The 27,131-nt window shown below is 39.6% G+C and overlaps 1 long non-coding RNA gene across 1 annotated transcript in view; it reads right to left on the bottom strand.

Annotated features, from left to right (window-relative positions):
• Positions 1–14,635, bottom strand: part of LOC140707473 (uncharacterized) — a 34,099-nt gene extending 19,464 nt beyond the window's left edge. The window contains exon 1 of the long non-coding RNA XR_012087565.2: positions 11,617–14,635. This is a non-coding gene — a long non-coding RNA (uncharacterized LOC140707473). The remainder of the gene's footprint in view (positions 1–11,616) is intronic.
• Positions 14,636–27,131: the final 12,496 nt, after the last annotated feature.

The raw sequence follows: 27,131 nt of genomic DNA, 5'->3' as shown, positions 1-27,131 counted from the left end.
TTCTCAGTGGTTGCTCCTGTATTTTGGAATGAATGACCACCTAAGATCTTTTGGCAGGCTTTCTAAATTACACCATTGTGCAATGCTCCACTTTGAATTTAACATCTCCATCCCTCTGATTAATTTTCATTTTATTATATGTGCTATGCTGTATATTATATCTGACCATTGGTCAGATGGGCAGCCTAGATTTTTTAAATATATATATATTAAAACATAGATTACTAAATGCAGTGTCTCTCAGATGTTCCTAAAGAAAGCATAAAGTGTTAAACCTTCCACCGCATTTCCGATTGTATCCTGCTTGTTGCTGAAGAACAATAGTAGAATGGAAACCAAGGCCTTAAATCTGTCCCCAAGAACAGGACAGACATGTTCACTCTCCTATAATGTACGCAGCAAAAGTTTACTGCGTTTATGAAAGGAAAGGAAAGGAAATGTATTAGAACTAAAAGTGACTGACAGATAAAACCATTATGGACCTTTAATTACATGGGTTGAGTTTGTTTTTGTATCAAAACCAGAATGGCATCAGGTTTCATGTTGCAAGTTTTGCATAACGAGAATGTAAATCCTTTTTTGACTCCCTGTCCATCTGTGTATGCCTGTCATTTTTGTGAAATGAATGACACCATATTGTCCTTGCCCAGTTTGAACTGGTGCATTTAAAGGATTTACTTGGATTACATTGTGTTACAGCTTTTCACTGCCCACCTGGCCCACAGAATATGGTCATACGGATTCTCAAGGCTGGTTCTAATACTTTCAGCTGTTATCACACTTTACTGATAGTAATCACTTCTTTTATGGCTTCTTTTGCAGGTGCCCTTTGAATTAACTACAATACCTTTGGGCTGGGTTTTTAATATCCTGAAATTCTGAAGCCAAAGTGAGAACTGATATATAGCCATGTGTATTTTTCTCTTGAACCCCTAGCTGCATGTTATAAAATGAAGTGCATCCATCCTATTCTGGATCAAAGTAGTCAGTTACATCTGTCGTTTAGTCTGGCTTAAGGTATGACCCCTAAAGAGAAAAGAAAAAAAAAAAAACAGTGCCAGTAGAAACAGTGTAGATAAAACTTCCAGAGTTACTTTTGGACTGACCACAGTGAGACTTCTTTTTCCTACAGGAACCCTATAACATTGACAATGAAGAAACTGAAATAGAGATTTTGTATACCTTGCTTGAGTCATCAATACAAATGAAGACTGCAACGAACAAATCAGAAGACTGAGACTTGGAAGAGTAGCAATTAATGACCTTGTAAAGATATCAGGTTTAAGGATGTGTCACTGGAGTCCATCCACACTCTTGTATTCTTGATCATCATGTATGGGAATGAAAGCTGGACAATAAAGTAAGCTGGAGAGGAAAGAAACGGATTCGTTTGAAATGTGGTGCTGGAGGAGAGCTTTGTGGATACCCTGGCCTGACAGAAAGATGAACCAGTGGGTCCAAGATCCAATCAAGCCTGAACTATCTCTGCTAGAAAAAATATTGAGGCTGTCCTGCTTCAGTCACCTCATGAGAAGGCAGGATGCTCTGGAAAAGACAATAATACTGGAAAGGGTGTAAGGAAGCAGGAAAGGAAGATGAAACAGGAGATGGATTCACTCCCTAAGGAAACCCCAGGCTTGAGTTTGCAAGGATTTAGCAGGGCAGGGCATTTTGGAGATGGCTTATTCACAGGGTCACCACAAATTGGAGGTGACTTGATGGCACATAAACAGCAACAACAACCACCCAGCCCCTTTGCCGTCTTCCCAACATCAGGCTAAAATATTTTGACTGCACAGACATTCTGACCTCCTTTGACTTTCACTTTGTTAAAAGATTTAATTGCTTCATAGATACTGTTTCACAGCAAAAATAACTTCAGATCCAGTAAGGCAAATAGTGGTATATGCATGTTCTATATAAATTACAAATAAAAATCATTTATCTCTAAAGCGCCAGCTGGGTAAAATCCTTTGATAAACATAGTAGCAATATAAAGCCTATAGGTTAATTTGACTACAAATCAAAAGGACATGGACTTTTCTCGTTTCATCAGAGTATAATTTTACTGTGTGCTTTCAACACAGCTGTCATCATGATCTTAACTGCTCTAATTGTCACAAGGCATCACCCCCCCACTCCCCTCAACTGTTCTGATCTGTTAATCTGTGTTCATCGTCTGTAAGAGAATTGAGACAGACACCTTTCATCCTGTAGTTTATACAAGTCAACTGGGGGCAAATAGTTAAAAGCCTCTGCTTAGGAGTTACATATCGTATGAGAAGAACATCGCTTCTGAATGGCCAGGAGATATGGTTTCAGGTGCCAGAGTATCATCACTTGCATGTAGGCATACATACGTATGTAGGCTCACACGAATACGCACACATGCGTCCAATGAATGAAATAAAGCTGGACCACAGATAATTATAAAGGAACGCATGGGTGATGTGTGTTTCAGTCATGTCCAAAAATAAATAGTGATGGTACGCGCCCAGATGAACATTAATCTAACAATGCAGAGTGCTCCAACAAAAGCAACAAAGGGCTAAGAAGATTGAAACAGGAATTGTGTTAATGGATTACAAACTGCCTGGCTTTGATCACATTTCACAACCCTCCAGAAACAGAGTGAAAAATGTTTTAAAAGGATGTCAGTACAAATTTGCCCCTGAAATGTAAAGACAACTATCAACTTGCCATTTGCAGTACAATCTAGTTTCACAAGACCCTTTCAAGATAAGGTGTCAATAATGAAAGCAGACTTATCACTGTCTTAGCAAATATATCATTACCTTAGCAGAGCTGCCTAAGTAGAAAAGCATTCCCTGTACAGTGGATCTTACAAAGAGAAGGTGCTGTCTATCTAACAATGCAGATAAAGTATGTTTTAAAAAGTATACATGTTTTCTTTATTCCATGATTGAAATTAAAACATGGCCTTCTATAGTCCAAAAATGCAGCAATTTTACTGGATGCAGCATTTAACATTTCTTGATCTTAAGAGTGATAGCCATCATCTCAGTGCTTTTGCACACAAATTTGTAGACAAATGTGAAGACATAAAACTTCATATATTAAGGGGTAATATATGGTAATAAGTGATCAGCTACAATGTTATTTGCCAAAGCATTGAAAATCTAGACTTGCTGTTTCTGAAATATTTGCATAATGGCCAGAATCTTTTTAGTGCTTTCAAATGTTTTGTGTAACTGTATAATAATCCTTTTTAAATTTATTCATGTATTTTATGCTGTAAGCCGCCTAGAGTGTTCATAACTGACCAGATAGGCGGGATATATATATCCCGCCTATCTGGTCAGTTATGAACACTCTAGGCAGCTTTATATAACTTGCCTTGGCTAATTGTGGCTAATTGATGAGGTGCTGAGGCATGTCTCAGTTTTGCAAGTGGGCACGTAACCAGACATGTGGTGGAGACAGTGCCTGCAGAACTGCCTGCTGGATATGACTTCTTCCTTGGTGTGAATTCTGCAACTGCTTGCATAACTTGTGATCATGCAGGTGTAGCTATCAAACAGGATTTTGGCTTTGAGTGTCACAAAAGAGCAGAAAATTCTTCTTTACTGTTACTGTGTGTTTTGTTAGGCTGCTAAATGGCTTGGGCTGGACCTGATCTGGGTCCATTGATTATGTTTGTGTAAGTAACAGCATTATTTCTGGCATTCCATGAAGTACAAAATATTTGAAGACTTGAAGATAGGGATGCCAATGAGATACATGCTCCTCCTCTATGTATGTATGTATGTATGTATGTATGTATGTATGTATGTATGTATGTATGTATGTATGTATGTATGTATGTATGTATGTATGTATGGGCAATCTTAAATTGTCTTTCTGCTTAAGGTTTATATATTAGACAAAGAATGAACTTTGTTACCTTAACTCACATCCGTCCATGTATAATTTATGGCTGATTTACCTATAACTGGTTCCTTGGTTCCTATTTCTCCTCTTTCCTCTGGCTGCACAGTGTAAATATTTTATCTTTGTGTCTTATCTTCCAAATTACATCTCAGAAACTTCATAATTGCAGAGGCTAAGACTAGGCTAGTTATTTATTTGGAAAGTTTGCCTTTTGTAGCATCTCAGCCTGTCAGAAAAGCCCATTAAATACTCTGAGACCTTGTGTGTTTGGCTACTCTGCTCTAAATCAAATAAATTAGGCCAGTTATATTTTGAGCTGAAAGAGCCCTGAGGGATGAAGTTATTAGAGAGGAAACCCAATATCCTAGAAATAAGGATAAGGAACAAAAACTGAATAGGATAAAATAAAGGTAAGGCTCATTGACTAGCCATCAAATGTGCTACAGTTTGCAGGCTTGATCCACACCCCAGTGAAGGGGAAGTGTTTGGAAATAAGCCCATGCAGACCCATTATGTTTAATGATACTACACTGGTTTAAATCCAACTACTTCATTTTAATTCAGTTGTAGATTAAAAGCAAAGCGTGCTACTTATATACCGCCCCATAGTGCTTCAAGCACTCTCTGGGCGGTTTACAAGTTAATTATGCAGGCTACACATTGTCCCCCCAGCAAGCTGGGTACTCATTTTACCGACCTCGGAAGGATAGAAGGCTGAGTCAACCTTGAGCCGCTACCTGGGATTGAACCCCAAGTCGTCAGCACAGTTTTGGCTGCAGTACAGCAATTTAACTACTGCGCCACGAGGCTCAGTATCTCAGTATCTTAAGCCAGTATCTTAGTAGGCTATTGGGTAAGTGAGCCGTAGTGGCTGAGAGTTCAGTTCCGCACTTTGCTGCCTGGGAGAACACACAGACTATGTAGCCTTGGGCAAACTACATGGTCCTAGAGTGCCCCCCCCCGAAGAAAGGAATGGTAAACCAAATCTCCATTTTTATACTTAGAAAACCCTGGACAAGGTTGCCATCAGATGGAATTGACTTGACGGCATGCTGTTATTGTTATTTATTATATAAATATTAAACCGGTTATAAGCAGCAAATAAACAATAACATGTTATTTGATATGTGTGTGCATGTGTGTGTATATAATACATATAATGTATATGTGTTTGTGTTAATAGAGAGGTAGATAAATGGAGATGGATTAGATAGAAGTGTAGATGTTTAATTAATCTATAAAATGTTTTGTAACTTTATCAGTCTTGATTACTTTGAACAGACCTTTAAAATCCCAATTAAAAACATGGCTGTTTATTCAGGCCTTCCCTCCAGCCAACTCTTGATTTTTTTCTTACTTTTCCTTTTTATCTTTACTGCTGTTCTTGTTTGATTATTATGTATTTGTCTATGTTTTATTATTTGATTTTATATTTGGAAGCTGCCTAGAGTGGTCCGGTGGGCCAGATAGGTGAGGCATAAATTAAATCAATCAATCAATCAATCAATCAATCAATCAATCAATCAATCAATCAATCAATCAATCAATCAATCAATCAATCAATCAATCAATAAATAAATAAATAAATAAATAAATAAATAAATAATATATGAAGAACTGATGAGTGTGGAGGGATTTCTTACAAGAAAACTGTGATTTTCTTAAACATTGGGGCAGGTTTCCTGATGCCTTAGAAATTATCTCTGGCTTTCAGAAGGTGATGCTAGCCGGTTAGAAAACATGGAGAGAGAAACAGGAAATAATTTTGGAGTTTGAATTTAGGCAGATGCAGAGATGAGGGAGCTCAGATCAAATTAGATAAAACTGGGAATCAGCCATGGCAAGGTGAGTGTTTGAAGAACATCAATAGGAATTTGATTCAGGATACTTGGTATTGCTGTTACAAGGTACCAAGTATAATTACCTTCTGGGGAGGTACCTTATTGATTTTGTTACTGTGCATAACACAAATATTACAGACAACCATGCTTCCAGTGTTTTGTTATCCAAAGGAAAGGTAAAAGATGCTCCTTGATGTCTTATTGCTTCATCCCTTACCAGAAATAACTGTAATCAATAGCCCATCAATAATCTGTTTTATGCATTTTTTCACACCTAGGTTAAACCTGCAAGCTTTGTGTTTAATATGCACATACTCAATGTAATACCTGGGAGCACATAGCTGTACATGGATAATTACTCAGCACAATTAGGCACCTCAATCAAGAAGGACTCTGATGGCACAAAGTGTCACTTTTCATGTTATTACATATTATTGTTGTTGAGGTGGTGGTGGTGGTTTGACTTATATAATGCCCTATAGTGTTAGAGTATAGAGGCCCCCTTACAGATATCCCAAAGAATGTGTGTGCATCCTGATAACATCAGAGGCAAGGATAATGGAGGCCTGTTCCTTTCTCTGTGTCTTGGGGCTTTTAATTCACTGGAAATAACATTCTAGTATTTCTCAGACCCATAAGGTGTACTTCCAGACAGTAGCTTTTTGCTCCATATCTGTGCCGTGGGTTAATATGTGCAAGGCATGTTTTTCATGGCTTCTGAGCTCAATGGATGGTCATAAGATCCATCTGTTACTGGGATGAGGACTCTCTGGTTAGTGGACCAGGTGTGGCCTGCAGGGGTGCCCTGTGCAGTTGGGAGCTCTTTCTGCTGCAACATCCCAGCAGGGACTGAAGATCAGAGGTAGTGGGCCATTTGTAGGGAAGCTCTTGTGGCGCTGTGCTTTGTAGGCTAAGAAACTGCTGCATGAACCGGATGTCTGGTTTGCAGTCCAGACATAGAACTGATCTCTGGCCTGCTGCTTGGATGCTGGTGAACTGAAGCTTGATGGTGAGTAGACAGGCCTAGAACAGAGCTGGGCTTTCTATGTCTAATATGTAATGTGTGATTACATATTAGACATTTGCCCTGAGTAGGCAAATAAACCATTCCTCCTCCCAGTTTTGTCTAGCACTGTGTGCCGTGGTTACGTCTGATAGCGAGGAAAAATTGACTGTGCAGGAAAATGGTACAGGTAGTATTTAGGGGAAAGCTTTAACACACATAGTTTAAATCAAGGTAAGTTTAAACAGAGCAGTGCCCAACTTAACGTTCTGAGCTTGGTAACACTTAAATTGTCCTGGTCTGTCCATTCTGGCCACATACCCAGGTCAGTACAGAACGTTCAGACACGACTCTCAGCTTTGGTACATTGGTATTGTGATTCTGGCCACTGTTTTGTCCGAGAGCACATCACGGACTCATAAACTAGCCTGCACAAAATGCCAGGTTTTCCAAGCTGTCTCTCCACTGGGCCAGTTTATTTCTCATTACATTCATGCCTAGATCTGTGCAAATAAGCAAAGCCTTCGTTTCCTGGGAAAAATGATGCTTACATAGCACTTACGATTCTCAAAGAACCACTGTTCAATGTGCACACAAATGTGGTTTCACAAGAAGACAGAGATTATTTTATTGCCCCAGGATGCCAGGAAATTTTCATTTGACTTCCTCTGATCTCTGGGATAAAAGTGGGACAGTGAGGAAAGAATTCCCCTTGCTGTCTTATATTTCTGTTTTCAGGAAAATGTGTTATGTTTTCTAAGATCTGATACTCTGCAGTTTATTTTTAGCTTACTATTTTACATTTTACCTCCCCTGTTTTCTTTTCCTTTTAATTCCTGCAAAGGAATAATTTGTCCTCTCTAACTTCCTCTTTCTGGCTTTCTAATACGACTGCACTTGTGACTGTAAAACTGGTTATACCTTTCACACCTCTTAGTGTTATTTAGTATACGATTCCACAACCTGTAAAAAGCATGACTGCAATCCTAGACTGACTTCTTCTATTACAGGATCCTTGGGGGATGGCGTTTATTTGCTAGTAATTTCTAATAAGTTTTGTTTTGTTTTATGGTCTTATGTCCATTGCATTTTCTTAAACATTGATCCTGGACCGAAATCCTTGAGAGCACATCTTCTTGGGACAACTCCACTTGTCTAGTAGTGCTGGTGTAGCACTAGACATGGAGCCAAATTATCTTAAATTAAGAAATCAAGGTAGAAATTATCTGTGTGACTCGGTGTACAATTGATGAGGTCTACAGTGATTTTTTAACTTGAGGTGATTTGTTTCCAATAGTTATACCATTTGCTTAGCTCTGCAAGAAGAGTTTGGCCCCTGAATTCCATTGGACTTACATTTGAGAAAAATAGTTAAGGAAAACTGGGCTGAAATCTGATATTTAATTGCTTAAGACCAATCTCCATTGTACTCCCTGGGATTTATTTCTGACTCAATGGGCAAAATCCTGTTGCACAGCTGTGTGGAGCTGGGGTAACTACAACAACTACAATTGTATTATACAATTTCCTGTTGCTGGGTGCAATTCCTGGCACATTTATGTGGGTGTACCTTTACACTTGCACGAACAGAATTTTGCCCATTAGGTATAAGATCCCAGTTTTACTCTTGCTGTAATATAAGCTGGGCTGCTTCTAAATTTTCTATATCTGGATTATCAAGGTTTTTTTTTGTGTGAGAACACCGATTTCCCTTCAGATCTCTGAATGCCAAATAAAGTGAATAATGTGCCAAATTATATTCCCCATAAAATAAAATTATAAATTGCAGTTTGTTTTTCTAAGGAGTACTTGGTCATTTTCTGTGAAGATATGATTGGACACACACATACTATAGAATTGTTATTTTTCTTACATTAACCCTATAGTACCAAGGCAATTTTCTTAAGTGTTAGTGTTGTGTTAACCTCTCCCTTGACTGAAATCCAGTCAAAGCAGAAGAAATACACTATATTTAGTATAATGGAGGCACACATTTTCTATCATTTAGGAAGAAAACCAATCTTAAATGTAAAATTCTATTTCTGTCCTCCAGGATAAATACAGGTTTAATTCATTTTCATATTTTAATGTTTGGGTTTTAAACTTTTTAATGTTTAATTTGTTGTATACTACTCTGAAATATATTTACATGTGAGAAATAGTATGGAATAGCAAGAAATACAGTGGTGCCTCACTTAGCAATCGCTCCGTTTAACGAAGAAATCGCTTAGCGATGCTGTTTTTGCAATCGCAAAAGCGATCGCTTTGCGATGTTTCCTATGGGGAAAATTCGCTTTGCGATGATCGCGGGGAAGCAATCATCGCAAAGCCCCCATTTTTGGCCAGCTGATCGGCGGTTCCAAAATGGCCGCCGGAAAACAAATGTCTGACCACTGTGTTGCCTCGCTTTAGAGGCACTGAAAATGGCTGCCGCAATGGAGGATCTTCACTGGATGGTGAGTTTCACGCACATAGGAACGCATTAAACGCATTTTTATGCGTTTCTATGGGCTTTTTAAAATCGCTTAGCGATGTTATAGCTTAGCAGCAATTTTTGCTGCACGGATTAACATCGCTAAGCGAGGCACCACTGTAATAGTAATTTCCACATGTTGGTTGTCAAGAAATGTTATGCCATTGTGAATGATGAAAAGCTTCCCTAGAACATGGTCAGGCAAAGTGTGTCCTTTCATGCAAATACCAGCCTTCTTTATTTTCAGCTATAGTGCTTCAATGGCTAAGGTTTATAATGGTCGTAAGTATCCATGATTGGGAGGGAAAACTTAATTAGCCTATACTTTGCTAGGCTAACATTTCTGTGTTACACTGGAAATATGTGGGTGGGGTCAATCAGGGATTTAGAGTTCAAAGTATACCACTCTCAGTATTTGGTGATACATAGCCTTATCCCTTTTTTTAAAAAATTGGTCCAGGTTACTAGCTGGTGGTCTGGACATGTGTGAAAGATGAATAATGATGGGGAAGATGGATAATTTCGTTGTATGGGTATACTGTGTATCTACTTACAATGACAATAAATTATATTATATTATTATTATTATTATTATTATTATTATTATTATTATTATTATTATTATTATTATTATTATTATTATTATTATTATTATTATTATTATTATTATTATTATTATAAATTTGGTTGGGAGGACACAAATGTGAAGGAGGTAATGAGGACTATAACACTTCAGAGAACAGGTACAAATGCATTTTGTAATGCTCCATGTTTAAGAAAACCTACAAACCCACACATGGACCTCCTATATGGGGGGAAAGATATAACCCCACTGATACTCTAGATTAGGGGCCTCCAAACTATGGCCTATGGGCCAAATCCAGCCCGCCTTGCCTTTTTATCAGGTCCGGCGAACGTTGCAGGCTCAGGTCCATTCCCTTCAGCCTGTAGGCGTGTGTGTGTTTGTGTGTGTGTGTGTGAAGGCATTTGCGTGTGTTCCTTTGGCCCTTGTAAATGTGGAGCATATATGATGTGGCCCTCGTGCTGAAAACTTTGGTGACCCTTGCTCTAGATGCTAAGTCTCTACTTACATAACTCTCCCGCCTCCCATTTTAAATACATGGAAGCATTAAAAGATCCTGCATCTTAAGTGCAATGTGGTACAAACTATGTTGCCACCTCATTCTTCCCTATACTATATTTGATGGCGCATGATTAGTTTGCAACTGTTAGGTATAATGAGACAGATGCTGGTGTTAGCACGTTTAGCATGCCATGAAAAGGCAACAAATTATTAACTACTTATTTTGCTGTTACTGTGTTTTTGCTGCCAGGAATGGTGAAAAATACTTGTAGGATTTTCTGCATCACATACCGGGAAAACATTGCTGGGTTCAGTATTTTGAGTCTCGACAAAGGCAGAGACGGCATTGGCTTGGCCAGCAAAACCTCCAGGACCTGCCCTTCTGTCTTTGTATGGCCATTTTCATTTAAATTATCTATGAAGAATCTTGTAAATTTTTAGAGAGAACTGCTCTATATAGATGGTTTCCCAATAAACTGCTTTCATTTTTATAAAACAAGCTATTCTATAAACCCAGCAGAATTCTGCTTTAAACTCTCAGCAAGTAGTTCATTTTCTGCTAATATCTGAGACCAAACCAGATCAAAACATTCTGGTTAAGTTTCTTATTAAGCAGTTAAAATCCAGGGGCGGCCCAGTGACATCTGCACAATTGTATCAGGTATCACCCTTTTTCAGAATGTGGTAGCCATTTTCAGAACCACTCCATGCTCAACACTGTCGCCTCTTTGACACTTGCATGGATAAAGACTCTTTTACTGTGAGCCTGGCTGTTGAAAGTGAATATGTCCCTTCAAAGACTTTGTGTGGAATGATCCAAGGTGTACCTTTCATCCTGAAATCCTGCTATCTAAACAGTGCCGTAGCTTTGAAATGCAAATGATCTTTGCAAAGTAGTGTTTTTGTTAAATGCAAGTCTACACTAGGTGTGTCCCTAAACTACTGCCCTTCCAATAATAAAGTAAAATAAAATAATGTAAAACCTCCTTTCAATTGCGGCATCAAGGTTTTTCTCCATTTAAAAATATAACTGCACTGTGACGTCATTGCAAACGTTTAATCAGCCAAACATCTGCACTTTGTTAATATAAATGTATCAGATATAAAGAATGAGATAAGTATTTTCTCCCAGAGGTGATAACTTATGATTATGTATATATATTTATATATATCTATATATATAAAAGTTTTGAGAGGTCCTTAATAAGTGAACAGTCAATCTGCTGAAATTAAACAAGAATGACATAATAAAAACTTTCCCATAGCAGATGTAGCCACACCAGGAGAGAATCCTGTTACAATATTAAACACAGAACTCCTTTACCATTATCAAAGTTTGTTCAGGCATCTTCAGTTCACTCCCATCAGAAAAATTATGAGAGTTTTTTTCTTTCTCCTCTTTTCTTATACAACAATCTATCGTCTCTGTTCAGAGCCGTGCCACTAACAAGTTACATAATCTAACCGCCACATTGTAAACTTTTACACATGCTCTCATCCAGATAATTATGCAATTAATTTTCACTTAGTACAGCTGAAACAAGGATAATGAAATTTCCACTGGTGTACTGTTACATCCGGGGGTCAGGGGTCAGCTTCCTGTTTGGATAAGGGTGAGTTTAAAGAGGATTTCTGACAGTCTCCTTGCTTCAACCGAGTCTAAAAACATTGGAATGGAATTTCAATTTGCAGCGAAACTTCAATGAAAGGAGCAGATGTTGGGAGTGTGGCATCGCCGTTCTGGGAAGGCCTGCAGCACAGGTGTCCTCAGAAACTGAAAGGCTTCTTCCTCCCACCCCAACCTCTATTCTTTAAGAAAAGCAACCAGAGTACAATCTGGAACCAGGTCCTCTATTTAAATATTACCTTCCTCTAGCTTACAGTTCCTAGGATGGTTGTCATTTCTTGGGAATTGGCTAGCTCTATCCCCTTTGCATTTTCTCCCCCAGATGTCCCAGTCCGTGACAAACAGTCCAGAGCCAAGGATTCGTTTTATTTATCCCGTTATATGCTATTTTTTTTCTCCCAGAACTGAGACTCAAGGCTGCTTACAGTATGGTTAAAAAAACAATAGAATTAAAATGCAGCAAGTTACAAATGTTAAAATAGAATTAAACCCATTGCCCTATTAAATATGATGCCCTGTTGACATGCAGATTAAAAATATGTCCCCCTCTCCTAAATGCCTTTGACAAAATAGGGGTGGGGGGGTGGCAGTGTGGACACATACGTTTTGAATGAATACAACAGTTTATAGTAAAATAAAATAAGGGCACTGCTAGACAGAGTCCCATTTGTTTATATCTAGACCTGTACACACAGAAGAGTGGTGGTTGTGGCCGAAGCGGCAGTGGCACAACTTAAAAAAAAAAAAAAAAACAGAGGAACATTTTTCTGTGGTGGGTATGGAACCAAACTCTACCTATGTCTGCCACTTAATGCCACAAGGACATTTCTCCAAGTCAAGCTGACTCCTCCTATGGGAATTCAGTATCAAATTCCTGCTGGTAGCTGAAGAAACATTAGCAGCCAGCACATTTTGTTAAGAAAATCTGTGGTAGAGGGTCTATAGGACAAATGGGCAACTGTGACATTCTTTGTGTTTCCTCCTTAAAATTCCCATTAATCCAAGTCAGCATAGCCGGTGGGAAAGAATTATGGACAAAAAACCATCTCTAGTGTCATTGGTGTTCATCCCTGGTTCGCAGCCTTCCCCATGCCCTTTTTGCAGCAAAAAAGTGACATGTTACTTTAAATAACTGGCTGGATAGCTCAGTGAGTTAGGTACCTGGCTGCGGTGCCAGAGGTTGGGAGTTCAATTCTGTGTCTGTGTTCTGAAACCTTCAATGGCATTTACAAGTTACAACAACACAAACAACATAGGAAAAGTAACATTACACAGATTACACAAATTAGGAGCGAGAAGCAGGGGACAATTTCAAAATTGCAGATAAGAAACCTGCAACAGCAGCGGTCAGGGCATTACATTCATCGCTCATGAAAATAGAAAGAATTGACACAGAAGAATTGGAAAAATAAGAGAACCAAGGTTCAAGAAAAAAAATTCAGAGGTGGGAATGAGCAGGGTATTGAAACAGTATATGAACCAGGGTGTCAGGCGTCTCTAAGCAAAAAAAACCCCAAAGTCTTTTTTGGTTGTTCTGGGTTTTTTGGGCTCTTTGGCCGTGTTCTGAAGGTTGTTCTTCCTGACGTTTCGCCAGTCTCTGTGGCCGGCATCTTCAGAGGACAGCAACCTGTACTGCTGTCCTCTGAAGATGCCAGCCACAGAGACTGGTGAAATGTCAGGAAGAACAACCTTCAGAACACAGCCAAAGAGCCCGAAAAACGCAGAACAACCATTAGATCCCGACCGTGAAAGCCTTCGCGAATATAAAGTCTTTTTTCATGAGGGATATTGAGAAATCGACCGGCATGGGTGGCCGAAGGAAAAATGTAAAAACGGGCTAACATAAAATCTCTTCTTAGATGTGGATTTACTAGGGAGTGGAAATATTTGGGAGAGTGATCCTGAGATGGAAAATATCCAACAGAAAGAGGGGAACATACAGGGTTAAGGTTATTGCATAGGTGATTGAATTATGGAATAAGCCCTAGTGAGATTCATATCTACTAAAGATTCCAGGGATATGTGAAGAGAAGAGAGTTTCTTTTCAATAAGCTGGAACCAAGAAAAAGAGTAAGAATCGCACAATAAATCATATATCAGGGATCCAGAATGTGAGTTTAAAAAAAGACAGAGCCAAAATTTAAATGTAAGTAACCAGGCAGTTGTGGAAGGTAGGTGAATGCCCAATTCTAAAGAAATAGTAGAAAGCCGAATTAAGTTAGGAACTCCTAATATTCTGCGAAAAAACGTTGCTGCAACTTGATCAATATCCAAATTAGCCGAGTGTATCCATATAGGCACACCGTACAGCAAATGAGAAAGAATCTTAGAGTGAAAAATCCGAATGGCTCCTGGGATATATTGGTTTCCGGAAGAATAATGAAATTTAGAAATAGCTTTTAATTGGGGAGAAATTGAAGAAATGGCAGCTTTTTAATGAAATGTCCAGCTGAATTTGTGATGAATATGAAGACCCAGATACTTATAAGAGTGTAATTGATGGTAGGAAGAAGATCCTATTATCCAAGATGTAGGGGACCAAGAGCGGGAAAAAACCAAAATTTGGGTTTTATTAGGGTTAATGGATAGATCATTAAGATCACAGAAATCCTGAAATTTAAGTAAAGTGCGACGAAGACCTGATTTAGTACGAGACATCAGCACTGTATCGTCAGCATACAGGAGTATAGATAAGGGAACACCATTAAGGGCCGGAGCCGACTGGTTGCAAGGGGAAAGAAAAGAGGGAAGTGTTACATACAGCACTGATGTTACCTGTCTGTCATGGGTTTGGAGGGAAAGTTCCATCCTATGGGGAGTGGAAGGCGGGACATCAGGAGGAGGGGCTGTACTGTATATATATGTGGAGCTTGTGTGGAGAAGAAGAAGAAGCTGGAGAGCTGAGAGAAGAAGCTGGAGTGGGAGTCTGTGTGTCAGACAGGGTACTACTGTGTGTCAGTCAGTACCAACCTGATAGGTTCAGGTGTCTGTATGGTTAGCCAGAACTGATAGGTTCAGGGTCTGTGCTTTATTTAAAGGTGTTCTGTGTGAACCAAACTGGTGTATGTATGATTGAGACTAAGCCACGTTACTGTATCTTATTCACTTGATCATTTTATTTTCCCTGTGTGTTATTTAAATAAACCTTATTCCTTTGTTAGTTAAAAATCCATCCCTGGTCTGTGTGACTTCTTATAGGGAATGGTTGGTGGCAGCTTAGTGAAACTGTGGCATCCTCCAGTAGGTCTGGGTTTGTCACAGGAAGATCGGCTAAAAATAAATTAAATAACAAAAGGGCCAAAATGCAACCTTGGCGAGCACCTTTGAAAATTGGAATTTTTTGGGTAAGAGTGTTGGAATCAGGTAAACGAACCTGACAGAAATTATGGGAATGCAATTGGCGGATCAAAAATAGCAGGCGTGGATCAATACTCCAGTTGGACTCGGAGGTCCACAAAGGCAACAAAAAGTTTGGTTTTGTTGTGGATTGCGTATTTTTCAGCAAGAAAAGTCAGCAAAAAGATATGATCCAGAGTGGACGCTCTGGCACGAAAGCCTATCTGTTCCTTTCCAGGAAGATCCTTGTCAGCAGCCCATGTAGAGAGTTTTTTCAAGAGATATTTAGAATATAATTTTCCAATATTGAATAATAAGCTTATTGGGCGATAATTTGAGGGTTGAGAGGGATTGTCTTTTTTATGAATAGGTATAAATATGGAAGATAACCAGGAGTTTGGAAAACAGCCAGAGTGATTTATCAAGGTAAAAAGAGTAGCTAAGGGCTCTGCCCACCAATGAGGGTTTATGGTCAAGATATCATTAAAAATGAGATCGGGTCCAGGAGCTTTGCCTGGCTTAAGTGAGATAATTAGTTCGAGGATCTCTTCAGAGGTGACTGGGGACCACTCAGGAAGGTCTTGTGATATGTGTACTGTTCCTTACCAGGAAGAACCTTGTCAGCAGCCCATGTACAGAGTGTTTTCAAGAGATATTTAGAATATAATTTCCCACTGTGCCTTCCATGAATAGAGCCAGCTTGTGTGGTCTTGGGCAAGCTGCACAGTCCCAGAATACCCCCAGAAGAAGGGAATGGTAAACCACTTCTGAGTACTTTTTGGCCAGAAAAGAGTTGACAGAAGTCACAATTGACTTGACAGCACACAATAATTATCATTATTACTTTATATGTCACTGGGAAGTCCATGCTTTAAATTGGAAGGCCTGCTGTCATTGCATATGGTTTGGCTGTGAGGAAGCCAGAGACAAACCATTTTAATGTGGTTAGGACTCCTCCTGAGGAGCATTCCCTAAAGCACTGGTTCTTAACCTTGGGTTACTCAGGAGTTTTGAACTGCAACTCCCAGAAGCCTTCACCACCAGCTGTCCTGACTGGGGTTTCTGGGAGTTGCAGTTCAAAAGCATCCGAGTAACAAAGGTTAAGAACCACTGCCCTAAAGCATGCCTAACTTTCTGAAACATATTTTTAATGCCCCTGCTTCCTTAAAAAATGAACAAACCTGGTAGATACAGACGTCTCCCAGTCCTAGCATTCATATCAATACATGTCAATGTCCCTGTGAGGGAGTTGCCCTAAGCATGTGACTTGAGCAGGCCATGTGACCCCACCCCACAAGCCCAGGAGAGCCTGGAAGACAATGAGTCTCCTGGGCCCCAGCTGGCAGGGATGCACTGCCGCAGGTGGAGGAAGAGCCATTTGGAGGAAGGCATGATGGTAGGAAAGGGTGGGAGCTACCAGGCTCAGGGCTGCCATTATCAGCCATGTCAGATGAAGGGGACATGAGGGAAGAGGAAGTTGAGCATTGGGACCCCCCCTCTTTTGCACCTCTGTAGAGTTGCAAACAGGGATAGAGGACAAGGGGAGCCACCTCCTCCCACCCAGCCTGTTCAGCCACGGAAGGTGTCAAGGAACTGAGGCTCTGCCAACACAGGTCTTGGTGGCCTCCCCCCACCTGATGGGAGCCATGGAGCTTATACCGAACTCAGCTTTGGCTCTGAAGAAGCAAGCAGTAACAGGCGTCACAAAGGAGGCTCCATAAAGAGCAGCGCTGTGGAGCCGGCTCTGCATTACCTTTTCCAGCTCTCCCTAAAAGGATTGTGCCCTGGATTGGGACTCATATTTCCCTGCCTCCTTTTCTGGACCTGGAATTTTGGGAACCCTGGTGAAGTCAGCTAGGGCCCCAGATGCTCTGACTGGGCCTGGGGGGGTTAATGCCAGAAACTCAGCCCCCTGGGATCATGGGGGCAGGGCAGTAGGGGCTGACTCTGTACCTGCGTAGAGTGACCAAACCAGGCTAAGAACCATGGAATTTTTGCTGAGGGACTTCTCAGGTGCCAGGCCTCTGGGAGGGGGACCCAGTACCATTGGCTTTATTCACATTAATGTCCATTAATGTGTTATACAGATTAAATGTAAGGAATTCTATTTATCGACAATCGTGGTCTGAGACAAAATATTATTCAAAAGCCTTTCTTGTGTTTATAAGCCAACAAACCTCACATCCTCCAGACTAAGTAGCTTTTGCACATGGAGAATCAAGCAGTGCAAGCAGCCTGTGTGGTCATCCTCTGTAGCATTCCTGATATGGATCCATGGAGAGAGAGAGAGAGAGAGAGAGAGAGAGAGAGATTGTGCTTTTAGAGTTTCTCACTATGGGCACATTTGCAGGAACACTAGCAAAACAGACAGGAGCAAACTACTACCTGCGTCAGAGGGTAGAGAAGTGAGCAAGAAAGTCAAAAGGAGAGCAGGATACTGACATTTGGTCCATCTAATGGCTTAGACTACAACTCCTTTGCACTGTCCATGCTGGGTAGGGATGATGGGAGTTGTAAACAAAAACGTCAGGGCAGTGTTAACATTCTCCACTGCTGTAACTTTACCTTGCTCACTTTGTATTTTGGCCAATGAAACAACAAGTTTCTAAAAGCAACAAGAACAACAACAGGTAAGTTTCTATATCACATTGCCACCGCCCAAGGTTTTGTAGGAATTATACATGAAATACAGAAAATATAAGATGTGTGTATAATACACTGGCACTGTGGTGTGCACATTGGTGGTTAATGGATGGAATAAATGTAGAATGATGTGATAAACCCAAATCTGGGGAAGCTGTTTAATTTATAATATCTGATCTTGGCTTGTTTGAATCCACTGCTCCTTCAGTCTTAATTTAAGCATCCCATTAGATCTGGCATTATATATGACTAGTTTAAAATGAAAAGGGTCAATTTTTGACCTCTTCTGATGCCTGCCAAAGCCAAATAGAGATAGCACCATGCAAGCTGGAACTTTGCTGCAGCTTATTCATGTAATGCAGCCATTTTCGGGGGGGGGGGGGGGAAACATATGGGCCCCAGGGTGTGTGTGTTGCTGGCACATTTGAAGGGGGCCACAGATGAAACTATTGACTTACACAATTCTGATTCAGCCTATATTTCTTTCATATTGTATTTATGGCCGTGGCCAAAAAAAAGGTTAAGAATGGCTGATGTAATGGTAAACTGTGGTCAGTTTCAAGTATAGTTAGGGTGGGATCAGAGGGCTGCAAAGGTGCAGCCTGATCACATGGGAAACTATTACTTTTATGGGAGCCATCTCCCTTAAAGTGACCCTTCTGTCTATCGGGGAATTGCTCCAGCCAGAACTAGAAGCCCTGTAGCTGGACTGAAACGGTCCAGCAAGGGCATGGATCAGGATCAGACTGCAGCACATTTTCCCATGCAGTGTGTGATTTCTTGGAAACAGACTGCATTGGACTGCTCCACCAAACTATGATCTATTTCTCCTGTGTGATCACACCTGCAGTTTAACTATGTCAGTTTGTTTTGATACAGGATCTGTTAATTCACAGTTCAAATGTTTTGTTTGGTTTTTTAAAGTTCCATTAATCTTTTTTATCATGTGATCAATCTAAACCTTTTAAAGAAAGCCCAAACTCTGAGAAGAAGAGGGACAAAAAAACCAACCAACCAACCAATGGGCCCAATCCATTCCATGCATATATGTGGAAACAGAATAGTGTCATGTTAAAATACATAGAGCTTACAAATTGCTTTGTGGTTTCTTAACGGCCTACTTCTATATTTTAATGTACCTGGCATTTAATAAATAATGTACAATTCTGGGATTTTTTCATTACCTGCAGTACTTTATGTTGGAGGTTCTGCAGAGGTTCTGTTCTTCAAGCAGGTAAAGGAAGACGATGCCACTAATGCTGAGTCTTTTCAGTAGACCACACCTGACGTTAGCAGTGCCCAGAGACCAATTTCAGACACTCTGGAGCTACAGATGGATGAACCATAAAATCCTGACCATCCCATATGCTCATACATTCGCTGGAAAATAAATGGCAACTCTCCAGCAGAGAGATTTCAAAGGGAACATAGTGTAGCCTTTATTAGTCCAGAGTGGGGTGGGGGGGTAGGGGTGGATGAAAAGACATATGAATTCAGTTTAGCTGAGATCCTCAGACAACCTTCAACATTTCATGGCAAAACCGAAGGCTGCTCTGACAACAAAGAAGTCACATCTTTTAGATGGTAAGATACTAGAGATAGCAGATAACAAAAGTTATCATAGCCATTTAGAACTTTTGCCTAAAGACAATATACGTATGTCAAATTAGTTTTCTTTGTCGTTCATTTGCTTGCTCCATTCAGATTTCACAGCAGAGTTTGTATAAGTGGAGGGACTGGGGCTGAGGTGCCATCCTTGTTAAAGTTCTATAGCAGTCATGGTTCATTGAACATGGAGTTACTAGGTCTCCCAAAACACCAGACAGAGTGTTAGTGAAACCATATTTTCTTCATGCCGGTTAGGACATATGGAGAAATGGTCAAAAGATTTGATACTTCACTATGCATTTTGTACACTTTTAGAGACACTGGAAAAAGTAGTATGATGTACAGTATGTGGCAAGCTAGGGAAAAGTCTTATGGGGGGGTTAGTCCCTTTACATTTTGAAAAACATGAGAAAATCACATATAAAATTAAGATTTGTGTGGGTAGAAGAAACCTGGGTGCGCCTTGCAACTTGCCTGTGCTAATAATTACAATTCACAGTCTATAGTACAAAATGGGTCTGAGTTAGAATAGGCCTATTGAAATGGGATTTAAATTATGATTTCTGTCTAACCTCACATGTAACCCATTATATGTAATTTGTATATTCTAGAGGTGTGCAGATTTGTGGTTTTTGGCCACCAACTCCCAGAATCCCCCAGATGGTAGTCAAAAAACACAAATCTACACACTTCTAATTACCTCTAACCCTGGATGCAATTCAATGTATGTAATCGGTATATTATTGCTTATAAAAACAATCCTACAACCAGTCATGTGTTTACTGCATAATTTTAATTTCATTAACCAATAGCTTTTACAGAATCCTCCTCAGATTTTTGTGCTCCATTTGTATGTGGTAGGGATGTTAAGAGGTGCAGCCAATGTGTGTTTCTATGTCCCTACCATGAATATAACCACATATTCAGATGAACATCTAATAGATCTTTTATCTTGTAGTGTTATATGTTTTATGTGAAAAATATATTTACTTCAAGCAGTGGGGTGATTGGCAACCCTTTTGAAACCTCCCCTTTCTATCCATTTTCATTATCTTCTCTCTAGAATCAGTCTGGAGAAATGTCAGAAGCCCTTGAATAGATTGTAGGTATTTCATCCTTTCCTAGGACCTCTGAGCAAAATGCTAAACAAGTATTTAGTAGAAGATAAATACAGTTGTCCCATCAAGTCACCCCCTCCTCTGAAAGAGGAATGGAAATATACACTTCTAGTATCTTTCTTGACCTCTTGTACATGAGGAAGATAGCTGCGTCTCAGGCTGCAGGCTGAAATATCACAGAACTGTTATGTCTCTGGGTCTCCAGGCAGGGAAACAAATTTCAGGATGAATGCTGGAAGAGGATGATGTTTGGTTTCCCTGTGTGTGGTGGCTTTAAAGCAGGGATGACCAACTTCCTGAGACCCAAGATGGTTTTGCCATGTTGCCATCCCTACGCCTTTGAGTGCCACACACACTTTTGTGCCCTGCACCGCTCCAAATATTTTTCTGGTTTTTGTTTTTGTTTTACTACAAAAGCCCACTTTCACCCTCTAGTGCACTCTAGTGAAAAAATTCTTAGCTTTTTATGCAAATTTATAATGACCTTTTTGTGTTTGATGTTTTGGAACATGTAACAGTTCCTAATAAACCTCTTTCACTGCATCCTGCGCTTGTGTGTACAAACCCTCACTGCTTTCTTAGACACATCTGTTAAGGTTGCCCTTGGTTTTATATGAAAAATTGAGGCATCACCAAATGACTGCAGCATGAAAGTAATACCTTTTTTGAGGGAATGCAATATCTGTTTTTGAAAAGATTTATTATGATCGTTATTATTTTTATTGATTTATTTTATTTGAACTGCTTGAGTGTGTAACTCCTATCTCCTAAGGTAAAAGGAGAAAACTCATGTGTGATCCACCCTCAATCCCGCCCACCTCCAGTGTGGACTAGGTTAATTACTGTGGGTGCGGGGATGGGACAATGTCATTTTGTTATGCCAAATAAAAGGTGCTACAAAACCTTAAACTGTGTTTTTGTTACTTATGGGGGGGGGGCTTATGAACTGAACAGGGTCTTACCCCAAAATGTTATAGTGGGACTTCCCCCTTCCTGAGCCCTAATTCCAACCTACTCTATCCTGTTAGCCTCATTTCAACAATATTGAAAATAACAATAATTATTCAACAACTGTTAGCAATAGTAAGTATATTCAAATACAGTGGGGGGGGGAATCCTTTCTCCCTGTTATTAGGTGCTACAATAATGATGCTAGTCATGGAGGAAGGAGAACTAGATCTCTAGAGAGAACAAAGAAACAGCTGAGCTCAATTGTTTCTGGATGCAGTTGTGAATTCTTTGTGACCTTAAAACTGAGGCGATGAAGTTTTGTCCTTGTCCTTGATGAGGAGAATTACCCCATCACTAGAAAAAAGTGAGACAGCTGCCCCTGGCAGCAGATGGTGTTTGTGAATGTGTGGGTGCACATTACAGAACAATGGGTAAGGTGCTAGAAAACACATGTATATGTGCTGTGCAACTTCCTCTGCACCCTGCCTAGCCTCCTTCCTTCAGGTGCTGTGAAAGGTGATGTCCTGTCATCATTGTTTGTGTGACACCCTTCTGCCAGGGCAGTCCTTTTATGTAGAAAAAGGAAGACACACTTTGTCTCTTGCTTTGGGCAGGAAGACTTTTCAGGTGGCTCTGCTGGCAACATTTCAGCTGGGTGAAGTTTAGTCTCTCCTCATCTGTACGCTTCTGCATTGACACTGTTATATAAAGATTACTTAGAACTACAAGTATAAAGCCTAGGGTTCCACAATCCTGAGAGGTATGTTTGATGGGAAGCAAAAGAGATAGCTCCCATGGTCTGGAACTCCCCACCAATGAAGGCTATCTTGTTTCCCTGGTAAGTACAGTGGTGCCTCGCTTAAAGAGCGCACTGTTTAATGACGAATCCGCATAGCAATGCATTTTTTGCGATCGCTAATGCGATCGCATTGCGATGATTCCAATGGGCGAAAATCGCATTGTGATGATTGGTAAGCGTTTCGCTTACCTAGCTTCGCATTGCGATGTTCTAAAAACAGCTGATCGGCGGTTCCAAAATGGCCACCGGGTCAACAAAATGGCCACCTGCAGCGTTTTTGCGCCCTGCCCTCGCTTACCGAGGTGGTGAAAATGGCGGCCAGATGGGGAATCTTCGCTTACCGGTGAGTTTTCGCCCCATAGGAACACATTAAACAGAGTTTAATGCGTTCCTATGGGGTTTTATATTCCGTATAGCGATGTTTCCGGATAGCGACGTTAATCCTGGAACGGATTAACGTTGCTATGCGGGGCACCACTGTAAATGGTTTTTTTAATTTAAAAAAATGTACAGTGGTGCCTCGCTTAACGATTGCTTCGTACAACGAAAAATTCACTTAACGATGGCTTTTTCAGAGTGATCTTGTGCTTCACTTAACGATTTTCCCTATGGGCGATTTTCACTTAACGATTTCGGGACCATGCTTCACTTAACAATGACAGTTTTAGGTCCCCTTGTTTCGCTTAACTTTTTTTTACAGCCCCGTTTTTGCTATTTTTAAAATATTCTAAAATGTTTAAAAAATGTTTAAAATGCTTGGAATCGTTAGTGCACCTAATAAAACCTTCGTTAACTTAATTTGGCTTTGTTCTGAGTCTTTTTGAATTTTTTGTGAATTTTTTCCCCCCATTGAAATAGGCTTCAATGCATTTCAATGGGTTTCGCTTTACGTTTTTTCCTATGGGGATTTTCGCTTAAGGATGGTAATCCGTTCCAATTGGAACAAATTATCTGGTTTTCAATGCATCTCTATGGGAAATGGTGTTTCGCTTAACGATGTTTTCACATAGCGATGTTTTTTTTTGAACCAATTAAAATTGTTAATCGAGGCACCACTGTAGTTAGTCTTTCTACAGTTGACCTACTATACTGCTGAGTGCTGAACCTTTTCTAGTGGTGCATTTTTAAAATGTGGTTTTATTTATTTTAAATGTGACTTCTACTTGTTTAGCATATTAATAGAGTGGGAAGTGTTCTTCTTTTATTAAATATTAGCCACACTGAGTCTTTGGATGAAGATTTTATTTATTTATTTATTTATTTATTTATTTATTTATTTATTTATTTATTTATTTATTTATTTATTTATTTATTTATTTATTTATTTATTTATTTATATGCACTGAGGTGTCCCACAGCAAATAAAACAACAGATTGCTAAATAGATAAAGCATAAATAACGTATAACAGAAATTTGGTAACCCAGTATGCTTGTTGTTAGAGGACGTGGTGGCGCTGTGGGCTAAACCGCAGAAGCCTGTGCTGCAGGGTCAGAAGACCAGCAGTCGTAAGATTGAATCCATGTGATGGAGTGAGTGCCCGTCGCTTTGTTCCAGCTCCCGCCAACCTAGCGGTTCGAAAGCATGCAAATGCAAGTAGATCAATAGGGACCACCTTGATGGGAAGGTAACAGCGTTCCGTGTCTAAGTTGCACTGGCCATGTGACCACGGAAGATTGTCTTTGGACAAAACACTGGTTCTATGGCTTGGAAACAGGGATGAGCACCGCCCCCTAGAGTCGAACACGACTGGACAAAAATTGTCAAGGGGAACCTTTACCTTTACCTTTATGCTTGTTGTTGCCATGTCTTCTTGCATTTTGTTCCTCTGTTTTAGTCCAGTCTCAGTAGTCAATGATGATGATGATTATCATGACAACAACGACGTGCCATCAAGTCAATTTTGACTTATGGTGACCTTTTTCAGGGGTTTTCAGATAGCAAATACTCAGAAGTGATCTACCACTCTCTTCTGTTGGCATCCTGAGATTTGCCCAAGGCCACACAGGCTGGCTCTACTCACACAAGACACATTGTGGTTTTGAACTCCCAACCTCTGGCTCCACAGCCAGATACTTAAACCAGTGGTCAATAAGTACCTTAAAATATACATATCTGTTGTTGAACTTAAAATTGTAAATGATCAATGTCCAGTCTTCATCTTCTCTTTACAGCCCCCGTTCATAGTCCTGAATCAGCTAGCAACAGAAATAATTTCAGCAGGTAATTAGTTTTCTTACTGACAGAAAATATCAGAGAGTAAAAAAACTAGAATTTCCTGGAGCGCTCCTTGAGGAGTAATGACCTTTTGAACTGTAAATGCTGGTTTATGCATCTTCTGCATGTGGGATATTAATATGCCTTTATAATAAACAGGAATGCTTTGAATCTAAATTAACACCTGCACCATGACTTAGTGAGGAGAATTGCTCATTACCTCAAGTGATTTAATAATGATTTTAATGCTGTGAACCAAATATAACGTGACGTTTATGACTTCCACAAAGCATCAGCTGGTAAGGTAAGCAAACAAAAACAATAAAGTCCCTTTCTCTTCAGAAAACAACCCTCCCCTCTAAACTAATAAGCATGCTTCTGATATTAAAATCAACTCAGAACCTATTCATTTTCATTGCATATAATTTATACCACTTGAATGTAGTTTAATAAGGCTATAAAAATGCCAGTTGTTTTTATAAACTGCCTTTTACAGTCTGGCCTTTGTTCCAAAGTTCAAAGTGACAACTGAAATGCACAGGTTGCCAAGAGTTCCTTCTTTCTCAGGGACGGCATGGCAAGTACCTTAATTTTTAGTATACACATATATTTTCAAATCTTGGTAATTGGGGGGAACATTCCTTTCCTACAGATATGCCAAAACTGATATTTTTCAACTTTTTTTTTTTAAAAAATGAAAAATCAGAATAACTTATTTTGTTTTATTACTTTGCTTTTTATTATTATTATTAAATGATAACTATGCAATATTTATTCGAAAGCAGTTCCAAGTCAAAACAATATTGTTAAGGGCTGTTACAATAACAACATTATATTGTCCCTTGTCAGCTTTTGATTACTTCAGCTGCCAATCCGATCACTGACTTATTTCCTGATTTAGGGAAACAGGGTTTTGGGTATACAGTACTTTCTCTCAGACATTTCAGGGAAGATAAATTAAATAATGTTTGCAATTTAATATTGCGATAGTGCTAAAATATTTCTTTCAAGCTTCAAGTCCCACCACAAGTTTCCAATAAGATTGTTCTTTTCACATACTACTTTAAACCCGAGGTTTTATTAAATTCTACAGCTGCACCCAGTATTTATGTTTTCATTTACGAACATGGATGTTTCAAATAATGCAAGGCAAGGAGTATATACATATATAACCACAGATAGCGCTCACACTTCTCTTTAGACATAGACTTTTATTTAAAATGACAACAAAAGTCACTAAAATAGAGATGGCAGGATTGTAAACATTGTTTTGCATGATCCATGTGAATTTGCTTCAATGTGAGATACTCAGGTCAGTAACTGATGTTATAGTTAGTCTGTGAGCAAAAAAAGAAAATTATTAACTAATGAAAGCCTCTGAGTGTAACAGCAGGAACTACTCCCACCTCTTGGAATATGCAGATTAACTTGCTTTGTTTGGTAATTAGCCTGAAGGATTTAAGCCTGGGATTCCTTTGAAGTCTGATTCTGAAAAAAACGAGTGAAAACCACCTCAGTCATGTCTTCTTAGCATAGATTATTGCCACCAGTAAGAGTTCCAACAATTTATTAACCCTTGCCAGTTAAAAAAAGAGAAAAGATAACAGGTGTGGTGATTTGACTAGACAGATTTTTGACACTGTGTGTTTGGGATAATATGCCATGGAACAAAGGGCCAGGATGCTGGACCTAAAGTTCACCAGGGCTGCAGATGACCAGGACATGAGCAAAAGGCAAGAACTGGACTGGTATTTTGCTATAAACCCATTGACTTCTGGACATTTCATCTTGAAAGATCTGTTGTCTTGCAAATTAGTGTTACTTCTGGAGCATCAACATATTTAAAATCATGTGGGCGTTTCAGATATGGAGTAGGACAAATGATGAAAGAGATGAGGTTGGGGCAGACTCATCCTGGGAAAACATAGAATCAAGCTTTCGGATGATCCAATTGCCCTCCTCCCTCCTTCCCTCCCTCCCACTGTCTTGCAGGAAATTCTGACTTCATGTTTATTTTTCCTGACTTGAGATGCTCGCTTTTGAAAACAGATTCCCAGCCACAGTCAAGCTCATGTTCTGCAAAAGGGGTGAGGTGGGGGCGGGGGAACCGAAAACACAGTGCTGTGGAGCCCAGTGTATTTTCAAAGCCCAATGCTGGATACAGATGGAAAATAAGTCTAAATTCATTCTGAGTTGCAATGAATAGAATAGAATAGAATTTATTTATTATGGTCAGGTGACCAGCCCACGAAACATATCCATGGCTAAAACATACAAAATACAGTTCAAAAATATACAAACAATTCACAAAGTTACTATGTGGCCAAAATACACAAAATTCTGAGTTGCAATGAGGGTTTGTTTAAATATATATTATGATAAATAAGGCAGAAACAATTGTATGGTAAAAGCAACTAGAAGGTATTTGTCCTTTCTTTTTGGTACTGCACATTTCAGGAGTAGGAGAAGGGCACAATCTTTACTGGAATCATTGTGGGGGCAAAGAACTCAAAGCCACTCTACTCCCTATACTACGATTTC

The sequence above is a fragment of the Pogona vitticeps genome, chromosome 1 (genome assembly GCF_051106095.1).
Source record: "Pogona vitticeps strain Pit_001003342236 chromosome 1, PviZW2.1, whole genome shotgun sequence".
In the NCBI taxonomy this organism is placed as follows: domain Eukaryota; kingdom Metazoa; phylum Chordata; class Lepidosauria; order Squamata; family Agamidae; genus Pogona; species Pogona vitticeps.
The sequence above is the reverse complement of the archived record's forward strand: the minus strand, read 5'-3'. Positions and strand labels throughout refer to the sequence as shown.